This window comes from Aquila chrysaetos, chromosome 17, assembly GCF_900496995.4.
Source record: "Aquila chrysaetos chrysaetos chromosome 17, bAquChr1.4, whole genome shotgun sequence".
NCBI classification, from domain to species: Eukaryota; Metazoa; Chordata; class Aves; order Accipitriformes; family Accipitridae; genus Aquila; species Aquila chrysaetos.
In genome coordinates this window covers 14311274-14322296 of record NC_044020.1, presented here as the reverse complement: position 1 = coordinate 14322296, position 11023 = coordinate 14311274, and the positions used below count along the sequence as shown (strand labels likewise).

General features: G+C 47.5%; 1 protein-coding gene across 1 annotated transcript in view; it reads left to right on the top strand.

Moving 5' to 3' along the window:
- Positions 1-332: 332 nt before the first annotated feature.
- MICAL3 (microtubule associated monooxygenase, calponin and LIM domain containing 3) overlaps positions 333-11023 on the top strand; it is a 165226-nt gene continuing 154535 nt past the window's right edge. The window contains 1 exon segment of the mRNA XM_041129681.1: positions 333-441. The gene's annotated coding sequence lies outside the window, so the exon portion shown is untranslated.

Here is an 11023-nt window from a genome sequence, read left to right as displayed (position 1 = left end):
CTCATGCTAGAGTGCAGATGGCTCTTCAATTCCCTAATGGGAATTGTTCCTGTCCTTATTAGCATTTTACAAAGATTACTGTTAAACTGACAGCCCTCCTCCTGACTGTTGAGAGGCAGAGTGCTCAGCCAGTAATCAGTGGACACACTGTAATTGGCCCCTTTGAGAGCATGTTAAAATGTCTCCTGTATCACCGTATGTAAACCTTCTCCTCTGTCTGCTTTCATTTTTCAATAATCTAACACATCCTCAACCTCCATCTTTGTAGAGGAGGACACCTTGATATTTTGGCTATCAACAGGTAATACAGGCTGCTGCCCCCCCTGCAAAGAGCTACTACGTCAGTGGCCTTCACTGACTTCAAAGGTGGAAATATCCATTGACTGGCGCTCTTCCTGCCCTTTGGTACTTGTATGTGCATGACTTTGTGCATCTGCTCAGGTAAGGACCAGCATCTTTGCCAGATTTTCCAACACGTGAGCTCAATCAGCAGGCTGTGGCTCTCAAGTGATTGCAACCAGTAGCTCTAATTTCTATGCTCATGGAAACTCCATCAGTAAAACAGGGTGGGTTGAGCCAAGTTTAGATCAGCTAAAGGCTTTCCTCCATCTGTTCTCAGGGAGGGATATAGATAGTGATTTGGGAATTGTGCAATTCTGGCTGATATTTGTCACGCTACACTGTAGTAAGAATTTCCTCAGCCATATCATGAACTCATTTTATGCATCGCTTATGAACAGTATCTATTTTGGTTTTTATCGCATACGTTATTGCAGTACCTGACTGCTTTTCATGCCAAAATCTCCAATAGACTATGGAGATCCGAACTTCTCTTAAGGTAGGGTTGGAAGACCATGGCTTTGGTAGGACATGGGGACTGTGTGGGTCTGGATGTGAAAAGTGTTTGAATTCTCTCTGCTGGAGAGGCTGTGTAAAGGAAACCTGGCGTACTTTCATATTGCTGTTGCTGTTATCTTGTTATACTGGGTTTGTACTTGATTCCTAATCCCTGGGTCATTCACAGTGCTTCTGTATTGGCTTGCATTCCTGCTTTATTCAGGTGCATATCAACTGGCTCCCTTGGCTGAAGAATTCAAGGGCATACTCAGCTGAGTGTGGCCAAGCAGCATGTATGTGTGCACTGCTTATACACACTGAAGTGTACAGATAGGAATGAAATATTTATATATAAACAGTATACAAACATGTATATATATATGCACACAGACATGTGGGTGTATGTACATGCTGAACTGACAGTGCTTTTCCTGACTGCTGGTTCCGATGATGCAGAGCACGCAGCCAGTAACCTGTGGCTTCTGAGAGCATTTAAAAAAGTGAACAGATGTGCATACATACATATATAAGCCTACATACACACACAGACTGAAGATTTCTATGTTCCTCGCAGTACTTTGTTGAAGAACGGGGGTTTGTCATTTCCTTGTCCGTCCAGTACCTATACTATTAACCTCAGCGCAACCTGAGGGATTAGTCAATATTTGGGTCTTCCAAGGTGATTCAATTAACAGGAGACAAGGACAACAGGAGCAGGTGTTCTTCTGGTGTAATTTTGTTTATTTCACAGAGACCGAGGCAATGAGCTATTTTCCCTAATGCAGCAGGATCCAAACAGGAGGAGTTGCTATGACAGCTCCAAGCTTCTCCCCAGCCAACCCCGAACCAAAAATATATTTAGCCCTTTCTCATGATGATTTTATAAGCGTCTCTCCAGCCATTTTTAGGTCTGATTTGCCACCTTTCTGCTGCCGGTTTCTTACGTGCCATCTCTCCCGCTCTCAGCTTCACCAGCGTTTCACATCTACACGCAAAGCGTGCGTGGAAGTCTTCCAAGCGCACACCTCGGCTCGTGCCAGGAGCCTCGCTGACAGGCAGCGCTTTGTGTGGCGGCACCTATTGTTTCAGCCGCCCGGCCTGCAAGAAGGCTCTCCTTGTTCTCGCCTCAGCTGGGAGGGCTCCGGTCGCTTTCTCGGGGGCGGGGGCAGGTCTTCGCGGGATTCCGGTCGGCAGCAGGTTTGCTTCGAGCGGGAAATACTCGCTTTCCCCTCCGGGGGGGGGGGGGTGGCGGGGGGCCCGCTGGCCTGGGCGGGTGTGACAGGAGCGGGTACGGGGAAGGCGCGAGGCGGCGCCCGCCCCGAGGGCCCTGGCCGCGGCGGGCGGGGGCGCGCGCCCTAACGGCCCTTCGCGCGCTCGGGTCACAGAGCGCGCCCCCGGCGCGCGCCGCGCCGCACCGCACGCGAGCGCCAACCCCGCCCGAGGCGCTTTAAACGGTTGCCGCTTGGCCCCGCCCCTTTTTTGATCGCTCTCCGCCAGTTGCGTTTGGCGCGCGCCCTGGCCCCGCCCCACCCCGCCAGGACGGCCAATGCCCACCCGGCCTGTGCGATTCCCGCGGTGGGAGCGCACCATTGCCAGGGAGCGGGGGAGGAGCCGGGAACGTGACGGGGCTGTGGGGGGCAACCGCGTCCTTTTATTGTTCGCCGCCGCACCTACTGCGTTCCCGTAGCTGTCGCTCTCCTCCCCTTCTCCCCCTCTTTCAGAGCACCGTGGGCCCGGCGGCTGGAGCCCCGGCTCCCCGCCGCCCTCCCCTTGAGCCCCTGCATCGCTTTAAGGGGACGGGGCGGGAGGAGGGTGGGCTTGCCCGCGCGCGCTCCTCCTCCTCCCGTCCCGCCAACCGCTCCGCGCGCGGGGCGGGGCGGGGCCGGGCCGAGCCGAGGCAGCGGTAGCTGCCAAGGTGTGCGCGCGCCGCCGCCGCTTCACCCGCCCCCTCCCGCGGCGGGCAGGGTCCGGCCGCTCCGCGCCGCGCCGCTCCCCTCCCCTCCGGCAGCCTGACGGGCGGAGCGCGGCGCGGCGCCCCCCGCGGCAGAGGCGCCTCGGGCCGCGCCAGCCCTGCGACCGCCGCCCCCGGAGCAGCATGAGGCGAAGGCAAGTGCTGCGGCGGGGGTCCTTCCGCAGCCGCCGCCGCCGCCCCCCGGGAGGAGAGGAGGGCGGGCGGGCGGGCGGGCTCCGGCGCGGCAGGTGGGGTGGCCGCTGCCCGGCCGCGCGGGCGGGGGGAGGCGGCGGCGGCGGATCCGCTTCATCCCTCGGCATCGCCCGGGGAGCGGCCCGGCGCAGCGGCGCGGGGGGGGGGGGTGTCTCTGCGCGGCGCCGGGGCGGGGGCCGTGCGGGCCCGCAGGGAGCGGCGGCGGCTGGGGCTGGCACAGGGAGGCAGGGCACCGCCGCGGAACCCGATCCCCGCAGCTGGGCGGCTGGCCCTTGCCGGCTCCCTGGCCCGATTACACGCCTCGGCGCCGGGGAGGAACGAGGCGGTGGCGGCCGCCCTGGGACACACCCCCCCCCCCCCCCCGCCCCGAGCGCTAGCCTCGCCGGCGGCGGGTGGCTCGGCCGGAGGTGCCGGGGCACCTCACCCCCTCGCCCGGGGCTGGGAGGAGGCGGGAGGGCGGAGGGCTCTGCCCCGCCGGCTCGGTCGCCCCGGGGCGCCGTGCGGCGGCGTGCTGCTCCTGCTCGCCGGCTTCAGCGCCGGTAGCCGCTGGGCGGGTGGCGTTACACCGCGGGCAAGCTTTGCAGCGGTGACTCCCACGGTGTCGCAGAGTACTCCTGGTGCTTCCATCGTCAGGTAGCTAGTGACACCCCCGCGAGAGAAACGGCACGTACCGGCTTCATTTTATATAGGCTTCAGCTTGTCTCCCCGACCTAAGCCTTTAGCCTTTTTATTTTTACTCTAGATATGTCCCGTACAAGGGATGTCTAGCTTTATAATACTTTTGTCTCTGTCCTACTTTTTTTTTTTGTTATGATACAGACTTAATCTCTGCAGGCTGTTGTCCCAAGATGTGTTTAGGGTGCTAGAATACTTAACAAGGGTAGCTGCGACTAAACATAGGGTTCCTTCTCTTATTACAATAAAAACCTGCTTATACATTCACTGTAATAATTTCATTGCATATTCTGAAGAAGTCATCTCTTACCTCATGCAGTCATCCATTTAAGGTTAGTGCTGTGGAGCAGTTGACAATAACTTCTGTTGAGATGGAGGAATAATTTGCAAGTCTGGCACCACAAAAATTGCCACTTCCTTTGTTGATTCTGTACTTGTACTTTGAAAGGTTAACAAAATGAAGAATCTGTGGAAAATCTCTTTGAGTGTTAGACTTAAAATTGGGGTCCTGCACTTTAAATGGACTGGGTCGGTACTAGCGTAGGGGCCTTAGGGGAAGCTGAGCAAATAAATGGCCTCTGACTGGATGATCTGGATATGCAGAAGCTGACTGTCCTTTAGGGCCCATTTTAGTTACAAACTTTGAAAGCTACAAGTTATCTGAGCTTGAAAAAACCCAGTAAACAATTTTCTGTGTGTAACTAAGAACTTACTTGAAATAGACTTCTTTTCCCAATAGTTATGCTAATACCTCTTTCTGCATTTCTTTTAGAGAATGTGCTTATTCTACTTATTTTTCACTGTCACATTTTCAGCACTTATGTTTGGGTTGGTCATACTGCAGGGATGTGTTTGGTAAAAATAACTTACTGCATGGGAATTAACTTCTTTAATCATGGGAACATTTCTACTGGTCTAAGAGTCCGTGAAAGCTTACTTGCACAAAACTAGATGTAGAGTTAGATTGAAGTTGGCAGTGTCCCTTTAAACCAGCCAAAAGTCCAGTACACATTGATCTGCAGCTGAAAAAGTCACACTACAGTTGAGGGAACAGATGTATTTGTACTTGGCTTGCAGCTTGCTAAAGTACTTGTGGCCAAGAACACAGATGGATATAACTAGATACACTAGACTTGTATTCATTCATATCTTAATTACAGTTGGAAGGTACACCTTTATAGCTGACTGGTGAAGTTGGAAATTCTTTAGTTCTTAAATTAATGGACAGGGGAACTCCTCTTGTGTTACAGGACAACCATGAAGATTTTTCTTTTAACAGTTATTCTTAAGTATTTGTGCAGAAAAAATAAGTAATAGTTATGCTGATTATGAATGACGTGTATCTCTGAATTTCAATTTTCAATAAATTTGAATACCAATCCTGTTCCTGACTAATCCTGTGTGTTAAGAAAGGATCTGTAAATAGTATGTGACTGTATATTCCTGCTGTAAACGTAAACACAGCTGGTTGAGGTTAGGATGACATTTTATTCTAAGCTTTTTTGCCTCTGTGGGTTTCAAATGTCCTGCAAACATGCATCACATGAGAAATCTTAGTTATTTTGCAGGTGCAGGTCTCCTTTGATAAAGACTACAGCACTGTTACTTTTCCATGAGAGAGCTCGAATTATTGTTGTACACATGGTAATGCAGAACTGATGATCTGTTGCTTTTGGAGAAAGCTGAGGCAGAATTGGTCCTTAGTTGGATGTGTTCCTTTCATCTTGCAGGTTATCAAAATGACTTCTCAGTCACTTAAGTAATCCATGAATGGGTTAGGTATTTTTTCTCCTTTTCAAATACAAGGGCTGTCTTGCCAATGTAATCTCAGAGTTCTATTCAGGGTAGCTCTAGGACAGAAAACTTAAAAGTCTCTTTTGACTGTGTCACAGAAATTGCCTGTGAGAGCAACAGCAGAGCCCATACATGGACTTTCTTTGGTGTTACGGCTTTTGTGCTATTACTGTGGAGAAGGCTTAGGCAGCTGTGGTAACAGGTTGGTCAAAACTTGCTTCTGCCATGCAGCTTCCAGCCCTGATGTTTTAGGAATCTGTTCTCTGCGAGTTGATCTACAGCTTAACAGCCTGGGGTGGAAAAATCCTTTCACTTGCAGCTGAGGCTAGGGCTACACTAAAATCTTCCATCAGCGTAGCTGTCGATCAGGGGTCTTCACACAGATTGTTTTACAAGTAAAGCACATGTGTGCTATTAGGGCTTGTCTTAACACTGTGGTCTGTTGTTAATGTATGGGTGTGAAATGCAGCTTTGCTAATGCACTGTATGACTGTTCTAATACTGCTGAGATATTCCTAGTGTGGATGTGATACAAGAGAGTTTTCCTAGGCGAGTGCTTTTACTGTAGCAGATCCTAACGATTATCTCACCTTTCATTTAAAAAGGGGAGGAGGGGGAAGTTCCCCCTTGTAAATCCAGGAAGTGGGTTTTTACATGAGCTCCACTGGGGAGCCTTGCTTGCATTTTCTTAGGTCTCCCAGCAGCACCAGAGCCTAGAACTGATCTTAGCCTTGCAAACTAGCGAGATGTAACTGATATGTCAGCTACAGAGATGCTGTTCATAATCTGATAGGTGGAAATAAAGCACAATGATACTGATCCGGTGTTCATGCTGCTATTTGGAAATAATGTGATAAGATACAAGAGGCAGGCACTGTTTATTTACTAGGAGGGGAGCCCAAAACAGTGGAGACAGAGCAAGAGGTAAGGTAGCATAGGAACGTCAAATCACCACCCTTTCCTTCCTTTTTCTCCTCTTCCCTCCCCCAGCTGAATGACATCTGTTGTAATTGCACAAGGGAGAGGCAGAAAGGGAAAAGTGCATCTAGGAGAACCCAAGAACGTACGCTCTGAGGAATGAGATCTGCACGTAGATGGTGTTTGTGAACAGTATGAAAACATTTGGATTCCAGCTGAGTGTTTGGGACACGCAGCCACCAAATTATTTGTTGTCTGTTCTTGCAATCTCTTCCTGATTTTGGGGTAGTTGGAATACATAGTTGATGGGGCTCTAACAGCATTTGGTTTCTTTATGTTAACAGTAAACTGACATGGATCATAGCTCTTCTCATTCTCCTGCCTGTACTGTATCTTGATTTGAAGAGGCACTGTGATGCTCTTATGTATGGATTGGCTTGTGATAGAAATTCAGTGCCCAGATACCGGAAACAATTTAAGGAAAGGAAGGTTGCTCACCTGTGTGGGCAACCTCTCTTCTGACACCCCCTCTCCCCCTTTTAATCAAGCAGCAATTATTTGGCTTGGTAGCAAGAGGAAACTGAAGGATGTTTTTTCTTTCTTTTCTGAGGTATTGAAATTTACTCTGTTCAGAAGTACTCAGTGAGACTAGAAAAGGAAATGCAAGTTCTTGCTCTTTGTGGACAGCAGTAAATTAACAATAGAATTGTTTCAGGAAAGAGGAACCTATTTCATCCCACACTTCCTAAGGAGAGTTCATAACTTTTCTGCTAAAGGTGTGCAGTAGCAGCATAGCTTATTGCTGAAGACAGAAGCCTGATTGTTCCAATAGAGATCAGCTGTTCTGAAACTGTTGTTTTTGCAATAGACAACATGAGAAACTGCATTTCATTTTTGAGAAGGGACGCTGAAGAAAGCTATGAAAATTGTGAGGAAAACCTTTTTACTACATTCCTGTCTGTCTCAGCCTGTCATCTCTGCCTTCTATCCAGATCTTTATCAGGGTTATATGTTAACCTTTTTCATTCTTTCTCCACAACATCTTTGAGATATGATCTTTTGTGTCTAGCCACATGGTTAAAACTAGTCTAGGCTGCCCTCACTTTGTCTAGATTTCTTTTTGACACTCAACTGTTCAAAACCATGACCATTTTTACTGAAAGTGTTTGTTTTTGGTTTTGTCTGCCACTAAGACTCTTAGCAAATCATTCCTATGTGGGGTCATACAACTACAGACATAAGCTAATTTTCTTCTTGACCCTTTTTGACTGTCATCCTGAGTGGCATACTGTGGAGATTTGACATGTAGTCCCACCTGTTAATGCTGCTAACTTTTAGGCATTTACTAAAGCCTTGTAGTGGTCTGTCTTTACCTTGTTCATCCTGAAAGAGGAGTGGCAGATGGATGCTTTTCTCCCTTCATGAAGAAAGGTCCCATAAACATCTATGGAGCTACCTCATCTTCTGCCTTCAGAGAAGTTCTTAATGCCTTCCCCTGCCATGAGCTGACTGAACCAGAACAGCCTGGCAGTGGACCGAGTAGGCCACTGCTTATCCTCCTGAGTGTTTTTTGCCTTTTTGCTGTGCTCCCTTCTTTCTTTGGATCCACTTGTCCAGCAATCATCTTATCCCTTGAGTTGGAGTCTCTGTGTGCAAGAGGTGTGTTTTCTTGTTCTGCTGCTATGTAGCATGTTATGTACTGTTATGTTCTGGTTTAGACTGGTGTTCTCAAACATTATTGTATGATATGAAACATGGATAAAATCTTGCAGTTTTCTGTTTTCTGTGCTGTTTCCAACATCAGTTCAGGTATATTTTGTTATGTTATGGGTCTTTTGCTGTGTTTGCCTGCATTAGGATTCCAGTTGTACAGCTTAATTAAAATCTGGGAAATAACCCACTTATTGCATCAACTTCCTCTTTGGCCAGCAGGAAAATTGTTGTGTATTACTGCTTTTATGCTCTGCTGTTTGGAAATAATTCCTCCAAATCTGCAGTGCTTTGAAGTGAGGCAAGGCTTGCTGGGAGCTGATGTGGTTGAGGGAAAAGGACATTTTGGTGCATTGAAGACTTCTAATAAATCTTTCTTTCAAGCTTTTCTTAGTTATAGCCTTTATCGTCATTGCTGCAAGATGCTTTGGAATGAGCTTGGGGTGGTGTGTCTGAGGAAGTCTTAGGGTATAATCTTCTACTCTTCTAAGTAACTTTTGAACTAAAGTGGCAACGGATAGCATAACTTTTATAGTGACCTCCCTTTAAATTATTAAGATCTCTTTACCCTGAGTCTGCGGGGAGACTTCTCACTGGAAGTTTAAGTATAGGCAGAACAGCAGCGTTTTTGTGGAATCATATCTTGTTATCTCTGCCATACAAGTAAAAGTGCTTCTGGCCATGTGAATCATATCTAACATTTCTATCTCTTTATGACCTTGCTGGAACTGCCTTGGTTTAACAGGATGGTTGGGAGGCCCTTATTGCCTTTCTCTTAGTCTTTCTAAATATGCTGTGTATACTTACACAGCTGATGAAAAAGGCTTCTCTTGATGGGTCGTATGGAGAGGATAGTATAAACTCTCCTCCATTTTTGTGAGATGCTGCAGCTTGTAGCGGTTTGCACCATTTAACACTTGCTTACGGATTTTTTTTCAGGGTTCATTAAAGAACTGAATCTAAGGGCAACAAGAAGCCAAATTTGGCTCTAACCCAGTTAAAGAGCGAAAGCCCAATTGATATCTATCCACTAATACCCACATAATAGACTACTCTGGATCTCATGTTGAGAAGTGTCCTCCAACACTTGCAACATCATGGTTATGTGACTGAAGAAACAAAGGGGAGGACAGTAGACTTTCTCATCTCCTCTGTTTTGTGGTGATCTGCACAGAAATGAGGAATGGAGGCAGGTGTTGCCTAGGAGCCTTGATTTAAACAGTCAAATCCAAGAATGTTTCACTAATTTTTTTTTTGCAGGAGAAAGTTATTTCTTTAATAACAGTCTGTGTACATTGTGTATGGTACTCCATCTGCTATAAACAGAGTTCTGCTCAGTTTGAGAAAGTCTAATCTGGCTTTTCTATGTCAGGAAGGGTGAACGGTTTTGGGGAATGTGGCATGCTTTTGATGACTCCCTTGGCCATGCTAAATCACTAATTAAGTGAGGCTCCCATTGAGAATTCTCTAGAGCTCTGCCACTTTCTGCATTGATTGTAAGGAAAGACTGATTTGGAGTTAGCCTTTGTGTATAGTTTGCTTGGTGAGCCTGGGAAGGCCAGTGCCTCACACCTGCTATTTCAAGTTTCTTCTAGATCATGTAAATGTCACTTGTCTTGCTGCTTATAAACAGAATCTAAACATACTGTGGACTTTGTAGGGAGAGTAGGACTGCTTACACATCCAGGAAATACAGGAAAAGGTTGGGTGTCAGTGATAACCTGGTCTGCTTCCAGTACTTCAGAAAAAGAGGAGTTTGTACGTCTGAAAATGGAGGAATTATGCAGAAGGTGACAGCATCAGTAGAAGATCTCCACTAATAATTCTCCACAGTGATGGTATTCAGTGTTCCCTCAGAGAGAAAAGACAGATGGGCTACAGCTGAGCCCATCATTGTACCTTATACTTTTCTTGTTGCTTTTGCATTACATACAATGCCTGTTGTGTTACACATGCCTGGAGACCCACCCAGGACTCTGCTGTGCCAAATATTGTATTAAAACACAGCAAAGAAGTCCCTGCTCTAAGATTTTTTTTTTTTCTTAAATAAAGCAGATGAGAGTGCAAGAAAGCATATACGATTTTTCTGTTGATGTTTGGAATGGCAAATGCTGGGAAGTTTTGAGTTCAGTGTATTGAATAGAATATTATTTGACAGCGGATTTATTTCAGGATGAGAACCAACCTTCAAATCATTCAGTGGGACACTTCTAAAGCTACAAAATATAAACTCTGTGGGCTTATGAGGAGGTATGTATCTGTGAGAGGTATATATTTGTGTCATCTGGGAACCTTTGTCTTGCTATTACACAAGCAGTTTGCATTCAGGGCAAATGTCCCTGGCACATCCTCCCTCACCTCTAGCTCCACTCAGCATGGTCAGGCTTCATGATGTTGAGTGGACTTGCTTCTGAACTGTCCCTCAGACGCCTCTCTGCATTCATACCACACTTGTTCCCATTTCCCTGGTCTCATATCCTACCCAGACAGTAAGTGATGGGACTTAGGAAAATCAGAAGAGGTATAAGGTACTTCAGGTGCCCAGCTTGTATGCTGATCCAATTCCACAGTCTGCTGAAGGAATCTTTCATACAGTTGTGGTCATGAGTGTACTCACAGTGTGGTTCATGGAGGGAGGGAGGAGTCTCCTGATCCATGTTCCCTCCAGGACAGGAGGGAGATCTTCGTTGATGAGTATGCTGTGAGTACAACATGTAGCCCCTCTCTCATCTCCTCCAGGTCTGCTTGTTTGGTTTTTCACTGTACTTTTCCCTCCCATCTCTTTTTGCACACTTCCTACTCAGTGCCTCCCCAAGATGCAGAACCTTCTTCTGGCCATGGCCAGACTGAACTTCAGTAGCACTGGGGAAGGGAATCTGGCATCCCAGCAATGGTGGACTGTCTCTGGTATCTTATCCTTGTGTC